The sequence below is a fragment of the Mirounga angustirostris genome, unplaced genomic scaffold (genome assembly GCF_029215605.1).
Source record: "Mirounga angustirostris isolate CCGP_5_RB_7025 unplaced genomic scaffold, mMirAng1.0.hap1 SCAF_6, whole genome shotgun sequence".
Lineage (NCBI taxonomy): Eukaryota > Metazoa > Chordata > Mammalia > Carnivora > Phocidae > Mirounga > Mirounga angustirostris.
In genome coordinates this window covers 135,534,662-135,559,055 of record NW_026991714.1, presented here as the reverse complement: position 1 = coordinate 135,559,055, position 24,394 = coordinate 135,534,662, and the positions used below count along the sequence as shown (strand labels likewise).

At 43.1% G+C, this 24,394-nt stretch overlaps 1 pseudogene; it reads left to right on the top strand.

Moving 5' to 3' along the window:
* Positions 1-12,081: 12,081 nt before the first annotated feature.
* LOC123847253 (5S ribosomal RNA) lies at positions 12,082-12,200 on the top strand (annotated as a pseudogene).
* The last annotated feature ends 12,194 nt before the right edge of the window (positions 12,201-24,394 follow it).

Sequence of the window (24,394 nt, the reverse complement as noted above, 5' to 3'; positions counted from 1 at the left end):
GTCGCTCAACCAACTGAGCCACCCAGGCGCCCTAATCTCATCAGTCTTAAGGGAAAAACTTCAGTTAGTTAGAAATTGGATCTCTGGGCCGCTGTGAAATTACCTGCCATTCACATTGGCGGTCCTTGCTGCCCCTCCCGCAGCTGTGGGCTGTTCCAGCCACAATTATTTCTAGATGGAACTATTTTTAATAGCCTGCTAACTTCATCCTTGTCAGCACTCCTTGGTGCTGGCAGAATCCAATCCTTTACAGCTCTTGGGGTTAAAAAAAAAAAAACCTCTTAAACATTTCTCCAGGATTAGTGTCCCTACACTGTCAATTTCTGTGGGATTGTAGGCATGTTAATAAAGTTCGAAACCTCCAGTTCCTATTCTATAAAATGAGGACGGTAAAAATCACTTAATTTTTAGAATTAAAAATAGAATCTATAAAATAATTATATTTACTCAAATTGTGGAGATGGATGCCCCTGGGGCTTATATGAAATTGCAGTCTGGCTGACATCTTGATTTCAGCTTAATGACACCTGAGGAGAGGACCCAATTATGCTTTGCTCAGACTTAGGACCGTATTTCAAAAAATTCTGAGGCTGTAGACCTTTTCTCACAAATACTCAACCTGGTTTACAGTATCTGGAGCAATAAAGACTCCAAGGACCCTGAAGGTGAAGTGTAGGGCAAGGGCTAAGTACACACATGATATAAGACCCTGGATGTCATAGTTTCTCATTCTCCTCCTCATACTCCTCCGTTGTTAAGACATTCCAAAATAAAGCTCTATCTCTAAGCTATTGTCAGTTCACAATCTTTTATCATCCCGGGAAGGGATCACAGACTGAATTTACCTATCTCTAAGTTACTTCTCCCAACCTCTTTTTTTTTTTTTTTAAAGATTTTATTTATTTATTTGAGAGAGAGAGAGAGAGCACGAGAAGGGGGAACGGGAGAGGGAGAAGCAGACTCCCCACTGAGCAGGGAGCCCGATGCGGGACTCGATCCTGGGACTCCAGGATCATGACCTGAGCTGAAGGCAGTCGCCCAACCAACTGAGCCACCCAGGCGCCCACTTCTCCCAACCTCTTAAAAAAGATTCTTTTTTAAAGTGTGCCCTATCTATTCTTAGGCTACACAGATTTTCTATGGGTACCTTCCAGTCCAGTGATCAGGAAGGAAATATCTCATTATCGCTCAGTTCATTTTCAGTTCTTAGGGTCCCTAAGAGATAGAACTAGCACAGCAGAGATGATCCCAAATTATAGTTTTCAATTGGTGACTCCTTGGTCAAGTCCCAAATCACCTAAGAAAACCTAGAAAACTCTCATCCAAGCAAGATAGAACTATAGCATTTGTGGGAAGATGAGATTCAAAAGAAAGACAAAATCTTTTATTGCTTCCCTCCTGGATATATAGGAGACATTGCAAAACTTCTTTAGGGAAAAAACTTGGGAGGAAGCCTTTTCAGTTACCATGCCCCCAAAGCCAAGACTAAACACTTGATACTGTTGGCAGGATTTTTTTTCTCTGTTGGTGCCCGCGTCACGCCACTTCGAAGAATGAAAGAGGTAGACCAGACAGAGTGGTGGGCAGGCTTATTGAACAATATCAAAGTGATAGCACAAAGGAGGAGAGAGAGGACCCGAGAGGGTTGCCATCGGGGTTTCTAAGTCTAGGGGTTTTTATGGGCTTTGTTGGAGGGCTGTTTTAACCTGATTAACCCTCCCTGTACCTGTCATCCAATCAGGGTCTTGTCATCTATCTATCACATGCAAAAGGGTGGAGGGCTCCTTTGTGTAAAATCCTTTAAAGGGTGGTTTCCTCTTAGGTCAGGAGGCCTCCTCGTCCCCGCCTGCCTTTCTTCCAGTTATTCTTCATCAATACCTCACAGGAAGTAAAGATTCTCATCCCTCATTCTCATCCCTCTACTGGATGATGTTGGGGAAATTGTCATTATTGGAAAAACCCATTCAAACCCATTCAAAAAACAACTGCCTGAAAACCACCAATAACCTTCACTTCGATTCCCTATTTGTGTTATCTTTATGCCACAGTAATCTTCTCATCCCTCTACTGGATGATGTTGGGGAAATTGTCATTATTGGAAAAACCCATTCAAACCCATTCAAAAAACAACTACCTGAAAAACCGCCAATAACCTTCACTTCGATTCCCTATTTGTGTTATCTTTATGCCACAGTAATCTTCATATTTTTATTTTTAAAAACTCAAATTCATGTGTTAACATTCTATTTAATTCATTAATGAGAAGCTCAATAAGATGACGAAGCTGGTTTAAAAGATCAAAAACTGAAATTTAGATAGTCATTGGGAGAAAAAAGAATGCTAAAATATTATTCCTAAATTAGACACAAAACTGGTAAATACAGGGTGATAAACTATAACCTTTAAGATAATCTAGTCTACTAGTCAAAAGAGATTCATCACAGGTTATCAGTTTTCTTACAGTTTTTACAAAATTATACACTATTTGGGCCCTAATCAATTGTGAATACTAAGTTGTTAGTAACATTAAAAGGTCATGCAATCTTTTTTTTTTTTCCCCCTGTAGTTCCAAGTTTGGAGTCATTTTTCCGAATAAAGACCTTGCGAATAAAAATAAAACTTAGAGATAAACTTTCTTGGGTACCTTAAATATTCCCAACAAGTTAAGGACCAAATTCTCAACACCTTACAGAATGTACAGTCACTCCCTCCATAGAATCAATCACATTGGGGAAATTGGAGCTATAATGAAAAACTTAGTCATTGGAAAAATAATTGCCTGAATAAACCTTGGGTTAACCTCCATAATTACCTCTATACTTGCACCAAATCCCCACAGCCTTCATATTCCATAAAAATGATACTATACAATGTGTGGCCTTTTGTGCCCGGCTTCTTTCACTTAGCATAATGTTCTCAAGGTTCATTCATGTTGGAGCCTGTAGCATATAGTAATAGTACAGAGGCTACATTCCCTCTTACGGTCGAATAATATCCCATCGTAGGAATAGATCACGTTCTGTTTGTCCATTCATCAGCTGATGGACACATGGGTTGCTTCCACTTTCTATTAGGAATAAAATGGCTATGAACATTCATGCTCAAGTTTTTGTGTGGATATAGGTTTCCATTCTTCCGAGTATGTCCCCAGGTGTATAAGAGCTGGGTCATATGGGAACTCTCCATTTAACTTTTTGAAGAAGTGCCCAACTGATATCCAAAGGGGCTGTGCCATTTTATTTATTTATTTGTTTTATTTATTTATTTATTTAATTTATTTATATTTGACACAAGCAGGGGGGAGCAGCAGAGGGAGAGGGAGAAGCAGGTTCCCCTGCTGAGCAGAGAGCCCAATGCAGGGCTCAATCCCAGGACCCTGAGACCGTGACCTGAGCCAAAGGCAGCCGTTTAACTGACTGAGCCCCCCAGGTGCCCCAGGCTGTGCCATTTTATATTCACACCAGCAATGTGTGAAGGTTCCAGGTCTTGGCAAAACTTGTTATTGTTGTCTTTTTTTTATTTATTTATTTTTTATTTATTTTTTTTTTCAAAGATTTTTTATTTATTTATTTGAGACAGAGAGAATGAGAGACAGAGAGCAAGAGAGGGAGGAGGGTCAGAGGGAGAAGCAGACTCCCCACCGAGCAGGGAGCCCAATGCGGGACTCGATCCCAGGACTCCAGGATCATGACCTGAGCTGAAGGCAGTCGCTTAACCAACTGAGCCACCCGGGCGCCCCAAGTTGTCTTTTTTATTTTAACAGCCCTAGTGGATGTGAAGTGGTATCTCATTGTAATTTTGATTTTCATTTCCCTAATGACTAATGATGTTGAGCATCTGCTCATGTCTTTCATGTTAATTTATGTATTTGACTTGGAGAAAATACCTTGTCCATTTTTAAGTTTGTCTTTTTGCTGCATTGTAAGAGTTCTTCATACATTCTGGACACTAGATCTTTAGGTCAGATACAAGATTTGCAAGTATTTTCTATTTCTTTGGGTTGTCTTTTCCCTTTCTTAATAATCTCCCTTGAAGTACATAACTTTTACATTTTAATGTCATCTGATTAATCTGTTTTTTGATTTGGTTGCTTGTGGTTTTGGTGTCATATCTAAGAAATCATTGCCTAAATTTTAGTCCAATTTTGATAACTGATATCTATGAAAGGAGTCAGCTGACTACTTTACACTGCCTGGAAAACACTTCTCCAGAAATCTCAAGTACTCACCCCTCACCTCATTTAGGCCTCTGCTCAATTTTAACTTTTCAGTAAGGTCTCCTTTGACTACCTTATCTAAAGTAACCTACCCCTTGGTTACTCACCATCCTTGATACTGCTTTATTTTTCTTACAGCACTCTCTATCTGACATTCTCTCTCTCTTTCTCTGTCTCTCCTCTTTTTCATTTTCATTTATTGCATACCTCACTCTCACATTGGAATGTATGCTCCTGGAAAGAAGGAATTTTTGTTTACTTTGTCAACTGTTGGTTACTCAGTGCCCAGCATAGACTTGTAATAGGTGATCAATGATACTTTGTTAATGATTCCTCAAATCTCCAACGCGGTGTTAACAAACTTTTTCATCTTTGCCAATCTGAAATATGAAAAATGGTATTTAAACATCTTTCAATTTGCATTTCTATTTCTGTGAGTGAGGTTTAGCACTTTCTCATACATTAAAATTCATCAGGGCTCCTGGCTGGCTCAGTGGGTAGAGCATGTGACTCTTAATCTTGGGGTCATGAGTTTGAGCCCCACATTGGGGTAGAGGCTACTTAAAAGTAAATAAGTAAAAATGGTTTTTTAAAAATCATCTTTAGGGGCGCCTGGGTGGCTCAGTCGTTAAGCGTCTGCCTTCGGCCCAGGTCATGATCCCAGGGTCCTGGGATCGAGCCCCGCATCGGGCTCCCTGCTCCGCGGGAAGCCTGCTTCTTCCTCTCCCGCTCCCCCCGCTTGTGTTCCCTCTCTCGCTGTATCTCTCTCTGTCAAATAAATAAAATCTTAAAAAAAAAAAAATCATCTTTATTTCTTTCTGTATAAACATCATTGTTTTCAATAGATGCTATTTTAATAAGTAAATACATTTCTTTAAAAGGATTATAGATGTCATAGAGTTTGGTCATTCTGTACTTTATCAGGGTTTGGAATAGTGCCTGTTGAATGAATAAAAAATAACTACCGGAGACAACTATGAGAAAGTGAACAGAGGCTCCATGAAACTTTTCAATGTTTAAAAAGAGTCCTCCTAACTGAAGGGGATCTCCTAGGCTCAAATATAGAGAAGAAAGGATTAGCTTCCTTGGCAGCTACTCATGGACCTTCTTTTAGTTTCCCTGCACTAGCAGAGCCTGAGAGTAGGATTTGGGGGCAGGGAGTGATCCCAGGGAGCAGAAGTGATAGAGTGGGAAGTGACAGAACAGGAAGGGAGAAAAGTCGAGAACGTGTGCAATGGTGAAATTTTTGCTCACGTGGGCACAGATGATCAATCCCGCTGGGAGACTCCTGAGGAAACATGTACCACATGCCTCAGGACTGTCACACCAAAGGACAGAGAGACTGAGGCATTCATCTGCCAATTCCCATCTCCCACTGCTTGAAAAGTACCCTTGGATGCGTACCTCACCCATGCTTGGGAACTGCACCTGTAGTTAGCTGTGCAGCCTTCCCCAGCCTCAGAAAGACTGAAGGCAGAAAACCAGACAGCCGTAGTGGCACACCCTTGAGGAGAGAGTCTGCCGACATGTATGGAATCTCTAGTCGCCCGCACTGAGAGCATGTGTGTGGCCTTTGTGTTGTTACTCTTTAGTCTTCTATTGGCTTTGAATGTTTCCACGTGCTTTTGTCTTATCTCACCATCTGGATTTCACACGCCTTGAAGGCTGGACTATTGGCCACTCTAAGGTGTATCATACAGTCTCTTGGGATTATATAATGACATACACACACTTGTTGATTGTTTTTCATTCATTCGTGCATTCGTCAGAAAATGTGACGATCATGGTTCTGCGAAGAAGAAAGGAAGATACGCTCTTCGAATTTTTACCTAGCAACCTTGCCTTTTGTTGTCCAGGGTCCTGGATTTGCCTTTGTCCCAGCATTTGTGCATCCCAGAGAAGGAAACTAGACAGTCTCATCAGCCCTAGACCAGATGTCTAGGTGAACATTAGCTACAGGGTGTACTGGGCGAAAGAGTCGGAAGTCATGAAATGAAATCTTTGCTGTCTGCAGATCATGTCTGAAATATGTTACCTTCTCAATTGATTTGTTAAAAGGAGAAAGGGGTGGTCATTGGGGTCCTGATTATATTATCTAAGCTGGTTTTATAGTCTTAATAATGACTTCTGTGGGAGGAAAGCTGGTGAGTCTGTTATATGGAAGAGGACTGTGTCCCTGTGCCCAGGTTTCATCCTAGTTGGTCTAGACAATGCCACCAAGTACAACTGTGTAGACTGCACCACACAGCTCCTGGGGGCACCATTCCCATAGTTGTGCAATATGGAGACCTATAGATAAAAATTGCAAATGGAAGCTCCTTCACAAACAGGAAAGACTGAGAGATGAGAAGTTTGGTAGGTGTCTCTGCTCATTGAATGGTGCCAAGTAACTGACCCCTCCCCACATGACTTTACCCTGGGGAAGATATTGAAGGCTGGGAAGCTGGTGGGTGAGATCTCATCTCCCTTACACCAGTGAGTTGAAAATAATAGTTGTGGCATCTACTCTATACCAGACTGTGCTAAACAATTCATGGATAATATTTAGTCCTCAACAACCTTGGGAACCTTGGGCAAGCCATGCAGGTCTTCAGGTCGGTACTACTTCAAGTGCACTCCGAATCCTTGAAGCCTATGAACTGCTCGTTACCAGTTCACAAGGAAAGCAGTACAGAATTAAGAGTAGGCTTTTAGAAAAGTTCATAGTCATTTAATATCCAAGTGCATGATCAGGGAACTTACCTTGTTGAACAAGGGATAGACCAAGTACTGTCCATGAGTCATGTGTTTTGAGAGCTGTGTATGTAGTAGGACCATGTTACCATGTGTGATATTTCAAGGTTAGTTGGTCAACGGTAAACAACACATGTAAAAATCTGAGAAAATAAAAGTATTTCTTTAGATTGTTATTTTTACCTATTAAAGATAACTTCTTTTTGTAAAAACTATATTTAAAATTTATCATTTAAAAATATTAGCTAAGGGACGCCTGGGTGGCTCAGTCAGTTAAGCGTCTGCCTTAAGCTCAGGTCATGATCTCAGGGTCCTGGGATCAAGTCCCACATCGGGCTCCTCGCTCAGCAGGGAGCCTGTTTCTCCCTCTGCCAGCCGCTCCCCCTGCTTGTGTTCCCTCTCTCTCTCTGACAAATAAATAAATAAAATCTTTAATAAAAATATTAGCTAAATTAGGGAAGCAAATTTTCATAGTAATATTTAACTATAATTTACAGGTGTCAAACTTCACTCAACTGCTTTTAATCAAGAAAAAACATACTTTTCCTACCATGCAAGCAGCAACAATAGTACAACAACAATGACTAATGAAAGTGGTTCTGAAGAAATTAAAACCAAAAGAATTTGTACCAGTTTTACTTGGAAGTATGGTTCCTCACATATTGAGCTCAGTTTTGTAGCCATAATTGCTACTGAAGTGCTGAAACTCTAGTGTGTTATTTGCAGAGTTGTATTAGCTGATAAAGCTAGTAAATAAAGTCATCGAACTTAGGTAGCATTTACACAGAAAACAAAAGAAATACATTCAAAACCTTAAGAGAGAGGGAAACAAATCATGAGAGATTCACTTCTCTTTCTCGCTCTCTCTTTTTTTTTTTTAAGAACACTTGGGAAGGGGCGCCTGGGTGGCTCAGTTGGTTAAGCAACTGCCTTCGGCTCAGGTCATGATCCTGGAGTCCCGGGATCGAGTCCCGCATCGGGCTCCCCCTGCTCGGCGGGGAGTCTGCTTCTCCCTCTGACCCTCTTCCCTCTTGTGCTCTCTGTCTCTCATTCTCTCTGTCTCAAATAAATAAATAAAAAATCTTTAAAAAAAAAAAAAAAAAAGAACACTTGGGAAGAGGGGCGCCTGGGTGGCTCAGTTGTTGAGCGTCTGCCTTTGGCTCAGGTCATGGTCCCAGGGTCCTGGGATCGAGCCCCACATCGGGCTCCCTGCTCAGCGGGAAGCCTGCTTCCCCCTCTCCCACTCCTCCTGCTTGTGTTCCCTCTCTCACTGTGTCTCTCTCTCTGTCAAATAAATAAATAAAATCTTTAAAAAAAAAAAAAAAAGAACACTTGGAAAGAAAGACCATTGAATTTAAAAAACTGATAGAAGCAGAGGTTCCATATTTCACATATAAACATTGGAAATTTGTGTCTTACAAAGTAGCATTTTGAGATGCTAAAATTGAAAAAATAGACATTAGCAAGGACTGTCTTAACGATCTTGGAAATTATGGCTGAATCTGTGCCAAAGAAGGTAAGTCAAGTATTATTTTTCATAGCTAGATAAATTTATCAACCAGCTAATGACATGGCAGATTGTCACAAAAGAAATACAGCTAGTAAAGTATTTTTCATTGCAAGTTGTTGAATGTTCACATACTGCTAACGTGACAATTACTTGAGTGTACAGGCAATTTGAACATGGTGGAGATATGAGGGAGAATTATTTTTTTTTTAAGATTTTTTTTTTAAGATTTTTTATTTATTTACCTGACGGAGAGAGACACAGCGAGAGAGGGAACACAAGCAGGGGGAGTGAGCCACCCAGGCACCCCAAGGGAGAATTTTTTTCAGCTTCATTGATGACAAACACAACTAACAGTGAACCATATAAAACTATGAAGAACTATGTTGTTAATGAATGTGGCTTGAGTTTAAGTTTGGCGTAGGAATATGCTCTAATGGTGCAGCTCCTTTGACAGAAAAACATCCTGAAATTATTACCCAAATTAAATAGCTTGCATGAGAATGTAAATCAACACACTGCTTTGTTCATCAAGAAAATTTTACAGTGAGGGGCGCCTGGGTAGCTCAGTTGGTTAGGCGACTGCCTTCCGCTCGGGTCATGCTCCCGGAGTCCCTGGATAGAGCCTCTCATCGGGATCCCAGCTCAGTGGGGAGCCTGCTTCTCCCTCTGACCCTCTCCCCTCTCATGCTGTTTCTCTCTCTCTCTCAAATAAATAAATAAAATCTTAAAAAAAAAAAAAGAAAATTTTACAATGAGAACATTTCAGTTAAACAGGGTCTAGTTCATATCAAAAAATTATGAATTATGCAAAAGCTAATGTATTAAATTTGAGATTATTCTCTTTTTTATGTGATAACATGGAAGCTAATCATCAACAACCATTGTTGCATACTAAGATAGGGTGCTTCCTGAAGGGGAAAGTTCTATTGGGAATGTTTGAATGTGAAACAAACTTTTGGTGTTTCTAGAAAGTAAAAACCACCAACCCTTATAAGGGCCCAACCTTTTGAAAATGTGGTTTGAACAACAGACTTGTTTATTTGTGTGATATTTTTGGCATTTTTGATGATGTTACTATTTCTAAGCAAGGAAAGACTATAATATGATTTTCAATGGCAGATAAGATCAGAGAATAAGAATAAAAGCAGCTTGGAAGAAAAGAGTTTCCACACTGTTATACCATGCTCCATCATTTAACAGCAATTACCAAAAAAGTAGGTGATGATCTTGTTATTGCACATCTATAAAACGATACAGCCAAATGACTTACAGATTTGACAAAATTGTTTAAATTTTATTTCCATCAAAAGAAGATCTGTGCATGGGAAATTCACAGATCCTGAAACCATTGCCTTCATTGAAAAATAATTTTCAGCACTATCAACAATAGCCAGACTATGGAAGGAGCCCAAATGCCCATCAACTGATGACTGCATAAAGAAGATGTGGTAAATGTATATATACAATGGAATACTACTCAGTCGTCAAAAACAATGAAACCTTGCCATTTACAATGACGCAGATAGAGCTAGAGTGTATTACGCTAAGCAAAATAAGTCCGTCAGAGAAAGACAGATACGATATGATTTCACTCATATGTGGAATTTAAGAAACAAAACAGATGAACATTTGGGAGGTGGGAAAAAAGGAGAGAGAGGGAAACAAATCATGAGAGACTCTCTCTCTTTTTTAAGATTTACTTATTTATTTTAGGTGGGAAAGGCAGAGGGTAGAGGGAGAGGGAAAGAGAATTGTCCACTGAGCGTGGAGCCCAACTCAGGGCTCTATCTCATAACCCTGATGAGATCATGACCTCAGCTGAAATCAAGAATCAGACACTTAGTTGACTGAGCCACCCAGGGGCCCCAAGAGGGACTCTTAACTATAGAGAACAAATTGAGGGTTGATGGAGGGAGGTGAATGGGGGATGAGATAGATGGGTGATAGGTGTTAAGGAGGGCACTTGTTATGATGAGCACTGTGTGTTGTATGCAAATGATGAACCACTGAACTCTACTACTGAATCAATATTGAACTGTATGTCAACTAATTAGAATTTAAAAAAAGATAATTTGATTTAACTGTACAATTGTTGAACAATACAGGTTTGAACTGTGCAGGTCCACTTCTACGCAGAGTTTTTTCAGTAAATACAGTACTGTCAATGTCTTTTCTCTTCCTTAGGATTTTCTTTTTCTTTTTTTTTAGAGATTTTATTTATTTATTTGACAGAAAGAGACACAGCAAGAGAGGGAACACAAGCAGGGGGAGTGGGAGAGGGAGAAGCAGGCCTCCCGCCGAGCAGGGAGCCCGATGTGGGGCTCGATCCCAGGACCCTGAGATCATGACCTGAGCCGAAGGCAGAAGCTTAACCACTGAGCCACCCAGGCAGGCGCCCTTCCTTAGGATTTTCTTAATGACATTTTCCTTTCTCTAGCTTACTTTATTATAATAACACAGTATATAATACATATAACATACAAAATGTAAGTTAATTGCTTATGTTACCAGTAAGTCTTCTGGTTGACGGTAGGCTATAAATAGTTAAGTTTTGGGGAAAGTCAAAAGTCACACATGGATTTTCAACATCATGGGGTTGCCCAACCCCCATGTTGTTCAAGGGTCAGCTGTATCACTTTACAGGATAAATTGGTGGAACTGGCAAAGGATGGAGAGGTGAGATGTATTTTGAAAATCAGAATCATTTGCTTCATCTTGGATAAAAGTAAAATATGAAAATCCTGAGCTTCGTGAAATTGCTTTAAAATTTCTTCTTCCAGGCATGCCTGGGTGGCTCAGTTGGATGAGCGTCCGACTCTTGATTTCAGCTCAGGTCATGATCTCAGTGTCGTGAGATAGAGCTCCAACTTGGACTCTGTGCTCAGCAGGAAGTCTGCTTGAGATTCTCTCTCTTCCTCTCTCTTCCCCTCCCCACAGTGTGCTCATGCTCTCTCTCTCTCCAAGATAAATAAATAATCTTTAAAAAAATGTCTTCTTCCATTCCCATCAACAAACCTCTATGAGACTGATTTCTCCACTAAAGCTCTTATTAAGACAAAACATAAAAGCAGTTTTGCTGAGCATTGTACGTTGTGAGTAGCATTATATTCCATTCTGCATGGACTAAATAGGCTAACAAGCCATAAAAATGTGCATTTGTCCATTAAAAACCCATAATCTTGATATACTGTTTATTTGAAGTAGGGAATCACTATATTTCACTTATAATTTTCTGTTTAATTGTGAATGCAGAACGACAAAATGTCATTAGCACAATAGCAATTCTCTATATTAATCATCTATAATATGCACATTGAATGAACAACATGTAGAGATTTTGCATTTATTTTACTTTTTCCTGTGTTATGTTTTGATTATATTATTATATTAGGTTTTTAAAATTTTTGTATTATAATTTATCTATTAACTCATTTTTTTTTGAATTTTATAAATGGATTGATTTGCAACAGATAATTTTTTTTAAATACTGGTTCTTCACCATAGTGTGAGAGCTCTGTACATGTCACCTTCATCTGTAAGGTTAGGATAAACTGCCAACTTGAATCCAACACAGTTTTGGATGGTGTAAAGTCCAATGAGTTAGGAAAAAAAGGACCACTCAGTCTATGGCCATATCATCCTGAATGCACCCAATCTTGTCTGATCTGGGAAGCTAAGCAGGGTCAGGCCTGAGTAGTACTTAGATTGGATTCCGCCTAGGAATACTAGGTGCTGTGGGCTTAAAACAAAACAAAACAAAACAAAACACAGAAAGGGACCACTCATTCCTGCAGGAAAGATGAGCTGTTTGGGGTTTCAATTTTTCATGCTTCCCACTAGAGGGCAGTCAAGAAGTACTTGTAATTGTGGGTGCATCTTAAAGCCAAAATTGCTCTTAAACCAAGAGACTGAAACATGTAGGAAACAATAAAACAGAGCAAGCACAATTACCCAGTGATCATTTATTGAGTATAGTTAACACTACCAAACTGTACGTTTAAAAATGCTTAAGATGGGGGCGCCTGGGTGGCTCAGTCGTTAAGCGTCTGCCTTCTGCTCAGGTCATGATCCCAGGGTCCTGGGATCAAGCCCCGCATCAGGCTCCCTGCTCCGCGGGAAGCCTGCTTCTCCCTCTCCCACTCCCCCTGCTTGTGTTCCTGCTCTCGCTATCTCTCTCTCTGTCAAATAAATAAAAAATAAAAATCTTTAAAAAAAAAAATGCTTAAGATGGTAACATTTGTATTATGTGTATTTCCCCACCACTGAGAGAGAGACAGAGAGAGACTCTTCAGGCCAGAAGCCTGGAGTGGGCAGGAACCGTCCACATTGACAACTCCAGCTCACAAGATGTGGAGAGAAGTGGAGACACACAGGCTGACCCATCACAGGGGCGGTTGAGCCTCTTTTCTGGGGCACACACACTTACACACACATGTACTTTTATTCCGGTATTGCTTTACCCTACTTTTCCAAAGTCAACTGTTTTAGGACCCCTCTCTCCATAATTAGTCAGTTCATTCAACATTTACCAACTACCTCCTTGTTCCAGGCACCTTGGAAGGCTCTGGAGAACAGCTGTGAATGAGCTTCTGCCTCGAGGTGTTTAGAGAAGATAGTTCTTTCTGTTTGGGGCCTTGAAGGTCCTGCATCTCCTTCAATCACTGGCAAGTGGGCCACTTGGAGCTGTTTCTCAAGCGTTCTCTTGAGAAGGTGGGGAGACAAGGAAGCAAGAGGGAGAAGAGCTATAGAACCACAGAGCGATCTAGGGTCGCCTTGACAACAAGATCAGGGGAAATGGCCAAGCCCTTGAGGTACCAGGGCTGGACTCAGCCTTGGCCAACTGTCTGTGGAAGGATGTCACCTTTTGACTCTAACAGAACTTCACTGAAGTGATTCTTTGAGATCCAAAGGAAGAGGGGCCCACGCTTTGAGGAACTCATCCCACGTCTATTCCAGCCTTTTTCCGAATCTGTAGGAACACAGGAATGTCCTCACTCTGAAGGCGGGCTGACACCTCTGGGAGCAGTGTAGGGTATGGGTAAGGGTTTGGCTTAAGAATCAAACAAGCCTTAGTTAAAACCCAGGCTGTGCCCCGTGGTAGCTCTCTAACCTTGCACAATGTCTGTATGTCTGAGCCCCACTATCTTCATTTTTAAAGTGGAAACATCCTCAAAGGGTGTTGTAAGGATGATATTATAAAATGTATGTGAAGTTCTCAGCACAGTGCCTGGCATGCAATAAGCACACAATAAAGCTGAACTGGAGCTCAGAGTGCATCTTACCCCACTTCATTCTACAGATGGGAGAAGTGAGGCCCAGTAGCCTAGTAATGGTGGAAAGATGATAGATTTTGGAGTTAGACCTGGTTTGAATCCTGACTCTACCCCTGGACTTTAGGAAGTTCCCTTAAGCTCTCTAAACCTCAGTTTCCTCATCTGAGAAATGGGACAATCAGGTTGTTCTGAGGACTAAATGGAGATATTCTGTAAAGCACCTGGTACCAGGGCCTGGCATATAGTAGTTGCCCAATAAAATGTTCCTTTGGGTCCTTTCTTCTCTTTGGTTGTCCAAAGTCATATTTGGCTCACTTTCTTTCTCTCTCTTTCTTTCTTTCTTTCTTTCTTTCTTTCTTTCTTTCTTTCTTTCTTTCTTTCTTTCTCTTTTTCTTTTTCTTTTTTTTCAGTAGCATCTGTGCCCAGTATGGAGGCCAATGTGAGGCTGAGATCAAGACCTGAGCTGAGATCAAGAGCTGGACACTCAACAGAATGAACCACCCAGGTGCCCTGGTCCTAACTTTAAAAATGCAAGCCTCAGGGAGTTCATGCCGACATTCATGATGCAAACATGGAAGTCAAGCAGCTTTATCTCAACTCAAATCCAATTCCTGACCTTGGGCAAGTTACTGATCCTCTTTCTGCTGCATTTAACTTGTCTGTAAAATGAGGATAATAATAGTACCTAGCTCCTGGTGCTGGTACGAGGATCAAGCTCTTTTGAAGTGACCCACAAATGTTTATTAGCATGTCCTGCAACCATGGCTCTGATCTATAAGAGACTCTCAGGTAGATAAGTAGTAATGCCCATCTTCCTTCCTTCCTTCCTACCTTCCTTCCTTCCTTCCTGCCTTCCTGCCTTCCTGCCTTCCTGCCTTCCTGCCTTCCTGCCTTCCTGCCTTCCTGCCTTCCTTTTTTGTTCATTTGTGTGCCAGGCTGTTAGAGCTGGGATTCACAGAATTAGACAAGGCCCCTGCTCTTGAGTTGCTCACAATCTACAAAACTTAAACAATGGCTACCTGATTGTGTGTCAAGGGCTTTGAGGAGAGGCCAGACTCTGCAGTCAGACTTCAGCCCTGCCACTCTGTGACCTTACCCGAGTGACTCAACCTCTCTGTGCCTCTATAAAATAATATAAAATGGGGATTATCAGTCCATTTCATTCATGGGTTTGTTATGAAGTTTGAATGGTTTCGTAGCTGCGAAGTGCTTAGAACAGACTGGCACATGGTAAGCAAACTATGTGGGCTTGTTCAGTCGATAGAAGCATAAGCAGAAATGACATCAGCAGCATTCAGGGGAGAGGGTGGAGTCCTAGAGGAAGAAATAGGGAAACCCAAAGAAATTCAGTGCACTTCCTACATGTCAGGCCCCCTACATTTCATGTTTTGAAATAGTCCCACCAGCCAAACCTGGAAGGGACCCTGGAGAATATTTTGTTAAAGATTCACAGTTTACAGATGAGAAAACTCAGGTCAGGTGAGGTGAATAGAATAATAGCCCCCAAATATGTCCAAGTCCTAATCCTCAGAACCTATGATTATGTGACCTTACATGGCAAAAAGGACTTTGCTTATGTGATTAAGGATTTTGAGTTGGGGAGATTATCCTGGATTTCCCGGGTGGGCCCAGTGTAATCACAAGGGTCCTTGGAAAGAAGGAAACAGGAGAGTCAGAGAAGTCAACGTGATGATAGAAACAGGACCTGGATTGATGTGGGGCCAATGATTTGAGGAACCCGTGCATGCGTGAACAGGGAGCTCTGATTTCCCCATACCCCTTTACTCCACGGGTGCCCTTCCATCGATCTGAGCCTTCGTTCGCTGCTCATTGTCCCAGGAACCAAATTTGCTATTTTCAGCTTTGATGCAGTGCCCTCCTCCCCACCCCCGCCTTTAGAGACAAAGCCAGAGCTTTACTCTCGAAGTGGAAACCAGGAGTGCCAACAGGAAATGAGTGCTATTAGCTATCTGGAAATCTTTTCAAGAAAGAACTCACCCTAGATGAGATTTGTGAACAAGGCTGATGAGATTTGGGAAATGTAGCCAATAGCAGATAAGCAGTCGTCTAATTGTCATGGGTCCTCTGTGAGAAAGATGTGGTGGCTGGCTTGGAAAATTGGTAGGAGACAATCATCAGACCACAACTGGACAGGGCAGAGGAGGACTTACGAGGCTGGGAAGCCAAATTTACGTATTTGGACAGGAATATCCCTAGAATGGAGAAGAGAAAATAGACTACTGCTGCTGGAGAGAATAAAAGGGTTCACTAGTGATCAAGGAAACAGGCCCTACTGGACTTGGTAGGTGGGAGCACAACCTGACATCAAGTTCTTGGAAGGCTCTTTGTTAGTTTCTACCAACAACTCTCCTTTAGGAAACTCATCATAGGGGACAAATAAAAGACGTTCAGCTGCTAAGATGTTCATTTTAGCATTGTTTATCATGGTGCAAATGCTCAGCAATATGGGATTGTTAAATAAATGATGGTATGGCCATGTAGTAGGACACTATGCCAGATTTAAAATGTCGAAGACCAGGGCGCCTGGGTGGCTCAGTTGGTTAAGCGACTGCCTTCGGCTCAGGTCATGATCCTGGAGTCCCGGGATCGAGTCCCTCATCGGGCTCCCTGCTCAATGGGGAGTCTGCTTCACCCTCTGACCGTCTCCCCTCTCATGCTCTTTCTCACTCTCTCTCTAAAATAGATAAATAAAATCTTTAAAAAATAAATAAATAAATAAATAAAATGTCGAAGACCATTTCAAGACATGAGATGTTAGTACACACTCATAATTGAAGAGTGGATTGTAAGATGGCAGGAGAGTGGGATTCCATCTTTTTTGTTTGTTTGTTTTGTTTTTATTTTTTATTTTTATTTTTTTTTAAAGATTTTATTTATTTATTTGAGAGAGAGAGAATGAGAGACAGAGAGCATGAGAGGGAGGAGGGTCAGAGGGAGAAGCAGACTCCCTGCCGAGCAGGGAGCCCGATGCGGGACTCGATCCTGGGACTCCAGGATCATGACCTGAGCCGAAGGCAGTCGCTTAACCAACTGAGCCACCCAGGCGCCCTGTTTTGTTTTTAAAAAGCATGCAAAGCCTGGAAGGACAATTACTAAAATGCTACCAATAGCACCCTTTGGATGATGGGATTATGGAAGGTTTTAGTGTTTTATCTTTTAGCTTATAGGATATTTTCGATATTCAATTATTAACATGTGTTACCTTTGCAAATGAAAGTTATCTATAAAAAATAATTAAAAGGAAGTGACCAATTGCTTCTGTCTAGTTTGTGCCTGGATCTTCCCATACGCGTTATCCCACTTATACTTTAGCACAGTATGGGGGGCGCCTGGGTGGCTCAGTCGTTAAGCGTCTGCCTTCGGCTCGGGTCATGATCCCGGGGTCCTGGGATCGAGCCCCACATCGGGCTCCCTGCTCAGCGGGAAGCCTGCTTCTCCCTCTCCCACTCCCCCTGCTTGTGTTCCGTCTCTCTCTGTCAAATAAATAAATAAAATCTTTAAAAAAATAAAAAAACAAAACAGTATGAGTTAGGTGTTATTGTGCCCACTTTGTTTACCGGGAAACTGATACAAAGACTTGAAGCAACTTGCTCAAGGTCACACAGTTAAATAAGTGCCGGAGCCACGATTTCAAACCAATTCCTTCGCGCTCATAGGCCACCCTCTTTCTACGACACCACTTGCTTCCCCCTAAAGAATTGCCAGTTCTCTCTATGCTCTTTCTGTGGTCGGAGCAACCCTCGGCTTATGTAGTAGCCTTGGCTTGCCTTATCCTCAGGAGAGGGAACAGTTCTGCTGTTGGACTCCAGGAATCGCCTTATAAATGAATACCTTCATTTCCTGTTTCCTCATTTCCACTCTTGTTATGCCTTAGAGTACATCGGTCCCTCCAGACCCGATGAGGGCTGGGGGACTTGGTGGGTCAAGGCCCAGGGACCGTGCTCGCAGGCATTGCTACCCTAGCTGCTTTCCTGCTTAGCCTCCTTCACTCTAGCTCCCAGTGGGTCATCTGAAATAAGCTGGGGCTTCTATAAATACCAGAAGGTGGGTGATCCCCGCCCCCTCCCCGCCCCTACATGCGGTAACCCAGGGCATTGAGATAAACGCTCAGTTTCCATTGTGCAAGTCGACCTGGGAGGGATGTATCTGAATGGTCTCAGTCTCCACACCACTTAGCACAGTGCTTGGTGTGGAGAAGACACTCCGTCACTATAAACTGTATCCATGGCTACAAGGAATCAGCTAGGTCACTCTCCCCGCCAGCCGTTTTCCTCTTCTCTCCCCTTAGGTCAAACATTGTCCAAGTGGCAGAGAACTGAGCAAGCCACTAGTATAGTCTGAAGACTTCCTACTATCCAAAATGACTAAAGGGAGGGTGACAGAATCAAACAATTTTTGAGTGCCTGCCTGGGATCAGCATTCTGCTCTTTCTAGTATTCATTCATATTCAGCTTGTTGAATGTCTATGGGCTAAGCCTTGTGCTGGATGCCACAGAAAATAAACAGGTAAAAAAAGGATATGTAAGGAGCTTCTTATTTGAAGCATAGGATTTAAAAAAAAAATTATTTAAAAATTATTATACAGTAAAATTGATTTCTTTCCTTCTGATGTATGTTCCGTGCATTTTAGTATGTATAGATTCATGTAACTAGCATCACAATCAGGATGCAGAACGAAGTGTAGGAATTTTAATTTCCATTTAGCTATTGAGGAAATTGAGGTCCAGAGAGTCTGAGCGATGCCCCGAGGACAAGCACCCTGGTGTTAACACAGATGACAGAAGGAAATTGGGATTTTGCTGTGGAGTCCGAGAGAGGCTAAGGAAGGGATCTGGTTCCAGGTATTGGACCTTGAAGTGGAAATTTTCGCTTTTCCAGGGATGGTTGCAAACTTCAGTGAAGTCTATTCTGAAGATTTTAAGAAAACCTTCTGGGAATTTAGAATTTAGCTGGGTCCAGTGATTTACTCTCTCTGATTACCTGCCCAGCCTCAAAGTCTATAGCTTGTCTGCAATAGCTGATTTTATGAAGCATTTGGACTCATTTTCTTTACACAATATGAATACTTGGTAATCTTTTGCCAGTCACTCCTGGTCATATTTGTGACTGTCACTTGATGTACCCAAAATGAAACAATCGCTTTTCCGACTCCTCTCTTGGGGAAAGCGTGCTTGGCTGCCCTTATCACAAGCCTGCTTTTAACTTGATGTGTTTAATGAGTGCCATCCTGGAAAACATTTCAGTGTTGTGAAAATGTAAATTAAAAGTCAATAAAGTGGATTAAAAGATCGAGAGTCTCTTCCAAGGAGTGTCATGCACTCACATCTAATACCTCTCAAATACCCACTGTGGTTGCTGAAAGTTTATGTAATTAATAAATACACATGGTTAAAACTGATATTAAGTGACCAATAATTTCCTTCCCACCCCACCCCCAGACCCTAGTACCTTGGTCTCTCTTTCCAGAGGCAAACATGATGACCAGTTAACTGTGTATCCTTTTGGGAAGTTACTAAGCAATCAAAGGTATTTTATTTATTGTCTATAGAATATGTATTTATGTATTGTCTAAAGGAAATATGCCATCCCATATTTCCTGACTCTATTCATTCAAGTAAGTCAACGGAGGGTGGGCACCAGGGATTCAAGGACAAATACAGCAGTTGTGATTTTCAAAGAGCTCATAGTAGAGCAGAGGGGAGCTTATGTGTAAACAGGACTGAACACAGAGTTCTTGGATTTGTGGCCCAGATGCTCCTTGGTCCCACTCATTTGGTCCTGACCCATCCACCACTGGTGCCATCTTGTGGCAATGGCTGATTTGCCTGTAGTTACATACAGGGCTGGTCTAAGGCTTCCAAGGTAGGGCTAAGCTTGCCTTCCCAGTGGAAAGGGAAATTCTTCTCCTCAAAGTCCCCAACAGGAACCCAGAAGCCCACTCCCACAGCTGGTGACCTCTAGCCTGGAGTAAGCCTCATGAACAACTTCCTTCCAAAGTGCTTGGAATTCCCACCCTACCACCATTGGGTGGGAAGGGACTTTAGAGAGTGACCCATCTCCATTCCAGACTTCCCCTCCCACACATCCTTCCCCCACCATAGGGTCTTCTGGCCTCGGTGGGGGTGGGAACACACCAGTGAACAAATACTCCCTCCCTGGGGCAGCCTACATCTGGACTGGTCACCCAACACAAAGGGCTGGAAAGATCTTCCCTTTATTAGCTGACACATGTGGCCCTCTGACAACCATCCACTGTCCCCAGTGCAGGATTATCCAACAGACACACCAAATACAGCTTATGGAATCAGCAAAGTGGAGGCCACTGAAAAAATGATTTTTTTTTCAAAGAACATTGATAATTGATAAAATAAAAGCACTGAAGTGGTCATCAGTGGAAAAATCAGCACATTACTAGACTTCCTTATACTTGTTTTTAGGATGGGGATAAGGGTGGGCAGGAGATATCATAATCTTTAGAGGCTGAAGGCCCCTAAAGATCTTGAATGGGCTCCGTCGTCCTAGATTCTGCGTTGACTCAAAGGAAGTCTCCTTCTCAGATAGCTTTCAAATATCTGATGACTTCCTCCACTCTCACACTCAACTTTGCTGTAGTTTGTCAGCCTCCAGGAAGCCCTTTTTGAACAACTGGGAGAGAATTGGGGTTTCCCCCAAGACACACAACCCCATCTGTATTTGTCTTACTCGGTGTCCTGACCCATGTACAAGGAGACAACAATACCCCCGAGTGGGTGCCCACACAGTGCCCCCAGAGTCAGTGACTACTCCTTTACTTCATGGCTGAAGCTTGCACATCCGCCCACCTGTCCCCATCAGCCTTACATCACCAGTCTGGAGGGATGGGGATCATCCCTTCACCTCCTTACACAACCCCAGGCTCTCCCACCAGGCTCTCCATAGCAGGGCTGTGGAACGGGGCTGACATTGAGAGTTGGTGCCCCTCAGCCTGGTAGGATGAGGGTATAAGAAGGGGTGACTAAGCCTTTCTAGCAACCCAGGGGGTCATAAATATCATGGCTCTTATTACTAAACAGGGTATGACAGAGAGAGGGCTCTGGAGAATAGGGGGCCCTGAATGGAACAGGAAGTGGTCACTGTGATTCAACCACAGAGCTTTTCCCTGAACGTTGTCTGTTAAGAGTGACACAGCATTTGGGGTGGGCGTGGGGGTGGGTAGAGAGATATTCAAGTTATGGGCTGGTCCTGCCACAGAAACTGGGCAGCGAAACCAGGAAGGAGAGCTCCTGCAACATTGGTATCTCCAGGGGGCCACTGCCAGCCCAGATCCCAGCCCTGTGGGAAAATGCTTCTCTGTAGGGGTGGGACAGTCCCCAGGAGGCAGCATCTCCCTGACCTCCCGGGGTCAGAGACCCAACTTACTAGAGCTGCCATTTGGACAGATTACTTCTCTGAACCTCTATTTCCTTATCAATATAATGGAAATAATAATGGAGACAACTAAGCGGGTTGTTGTGAAATTCAAATGAGATGTTACATGATTATCACTTTGAAGAGAGATTGGCATAGGGTAGGTGGTAAGAAACAATAGCTGTTATTATTCTGTGTTTGTTATAACCAGAGACTCTCAGAGGTGGAAATCTTAGCCTGAATAATCCATTTTAAAGAAAAGAAATCTGAAGTGTCAAGAAGGGAACTAATGTCTTCACAGGGTCTCCACAGCTGTGCCTAGAACCAAGGTCTCCTGCTTCTCAGCCCCTTTGTCTCTTTCTCTTCCCCTTTCCCCACCCCTCCTTCTTCATCACACCATTCACTGTGTCAACCATTTTATGTATGTGATATCATTAAATATCACATACATTAACATCGTTAAAAGGTAAGCAGAATTGTTCCATCTTTCAGATACCATGTCATTCAGAATGCTTCTATCCATTTTCTCATCAATTTCTCTAGAACTCTGCCCTTGCTGTCCTCCCCTTTCCAGGAAGTCCTCCTGGATTAAAACTCCCCCAGAACTCTAATCCCTCTGAGACACTGTATCCTCTCAGCTATTAGTGGACAACCTGCTCAAGCGAGTACTTCTGCAACCATCAACAATTGACACAAACATACAGGGGAAGAGGATAATGTCAGTCAAACGTGGGTCTTTCAGGGGTGCCTGGCTGGCTCAGTTGGAGAGCACGCAACTCTTAATCTCAGGGTGGTGAGTTCAAACCCCATGTTAGGTGTAGAGCCTACTTAAAATATTTTTTTAAATGGGTCTTGCAAATCATAACTTTAAAAAAATTATTAAAAATTGGGGCATCTGGGTGACTCAGACAGTTAAGCATCTGCCTTCAGCTCAGGTCATGATCCCAGGGTTCTGGGATTGAGCCCTGCATCAGGTTCCCCGCTGAGCGGGGAGCCTGCTTCTCCCTCTGCCTGCTGCTCCCCCTGTTTGTACTCTGTCTCTCTCTGTTAAATAAAAAATAAAAAATCTTTAAAAAATTATTAAAAATACTTTTATAATAAACATAAAGTAGTAATAATAGCCACCTTTTTTTTTTTTTTTGAGTGTTTATTTTATGCCAAGCTTTCTTCTGGGTGATGTACAGGGAATATTTTTAAATCTGCATTTATAGTATTCTCAGCAAGCGAGGAGGATTCCTCAACAGCTTCCATCCTTCCAGGGTTTTCCCTGGCTTCTGGCAGCTCACCCAAGGCGGTAGCAGCCTGTGGGCAGCTTCCACTCTCAGGAGACGTCCAGTCTCAGATAAAGCCACAGAGCACTGGGATGGGGGACAAATACCCCAGGTACATCTGGGGACAACCAGTCAAATACATTCATTGTGGTTTTAAGCCTATTTCTGAGAGGAGACCTGCCCTCTCTGGTTTGGTTCTGATCCCCTCAGTTTCAGGGTCAGCCTGAGAATAGGCGCCAGGTCTGTGGTGTAAAGTCTAAGATCTTCGGGGTACATTCTCAGCGCAGTGGGAGAATCGCTCTTTCCTCTCTCCCTAATCTCTGAGACCTGGTCACTCACCACTCCTTCCCCTGGCTCCTGACCCTGTCTCTCTTACACCAGTAAGCTTGTTGCAATTTCCCCCAATACACCTGGCAGTGTCCTACATCTGGACTTCTGCACATTTCCTTCCCTGCCTCAAATACTCCTGCATCCCCTGCTCGCTGTCTGAGAACATTCCTGGGGAATTAAATAAAGACTCCATGTGGGCCTGTCTCCGTGGACAAAACAGGGACTGGGATTTAGTCTTAATTATTTATAAAAATAGGCTGCAGGCCTATGGGCCCTAGTTTGCTGATTTGATTTTTTAAAATATTGCATTAAAATATTATTTATGGGGGCACCTGGGTGGCTCAGTCATTAAGCGTCTGCCTTCGGCTCAGGTCATGATCCCAGGGTCCTGGGATCGAGCCCCGCATCGGGCTCCCTGCTCTGTGGGAAGCCTGCTTCTCCCTCTCCCACTCCCCCTTCTTGTGTTCCCTCTCTCGCTGTGTCTCTCTCTGTCAAATAAATAAATAAATAATCTTTAAAAATATATATATTATTTATGTTGGTCCTTGAGTGTTTTGGCACCCCCCCTTAGGTTTTTGTACTCAAAGCAAGTGCCCCACTCTTCTCACACTATTCCCTGCCCTGTTTGTTTGCATCCCCAGAGCCCCAGCATACTTCCTGCAGGTTAGATGAATGAATGAATGAAGAGGAAATCCTAACATCACACCTTGTACTGGGCTGTGGGGAGCAGCTGAGTGCCATGATGTCAACCCCGCCTGGCCACTTCCTAGCTGTGTGTCTTTGGGCAAGTTACTAAACCTTGCAGAGCCTCCATCTCCTCATCTGATGAGTGGGAATGACAGGTCAGGGTTCTCCCACCTCACAGTATTGTGGGAGTGACTGGCGACTCCCCCTGCTGGGGCACCGAAAACTGACAAATACACAAATACCATAGTTGGGAAGCCACACGTGGACTCCTCCGACCACCATGAAGTTTTACGTCCTCCTTCCCTCCCTCCCTTGCACCTGCTCTCGGAAAAAGGAACAGAAACGACTTCTTACTGACATGGGAAGTGATCCCCACCAGGGGAAGCTGAACTTTTAATTGGCACCAAAGCCTTAAAGTAAAGGAAGTGAAGTGGAATTTCAGGTGCGGCCCGGAGGAGGAGGCTTTGGGGGTGGGAGAGCTTTTCTGAGTCACTGACGGCACATCCAATAAATAATGTCAAGGATAGTGCTTCCAAAAGCTCCAGCCACTCTCCTCAAGAGTAATTCACTTCTTCTTGGGCCTCAGTTTCCTCCCGCATGAAATGAGAGAGTTGGACAAGCTGCCCTCTGAGCCCCCTGCATCTTCGAGATTCTGATGGTGCTTTGGAAGGGCAGGAGGGGGAAGAGGCGCCTTGCGTTTCCCTTTGCCCTTCTTAGATAACCGTTCTGGTCTCTTCACTCTCACACAGGCGACCCCCGCAGGACCAAGCCCCAGCGCAGGGTCCTGGGCAGGCCCAGGATGGATTCAGGAGCACGTGGGTGTCCGGGCCCCCGAGACTGGGGTGGGGGTGGGGGTAAAGGTAAGCGCTCCGCCCCTCCGGCCCAGGGGAGCCGGGCTAGGTTGGGGCGCATCCTCTGCCCGCCCCACCCTCAGAGCCACCCTGGCTGGGCGCGGGTGCCTATTGCA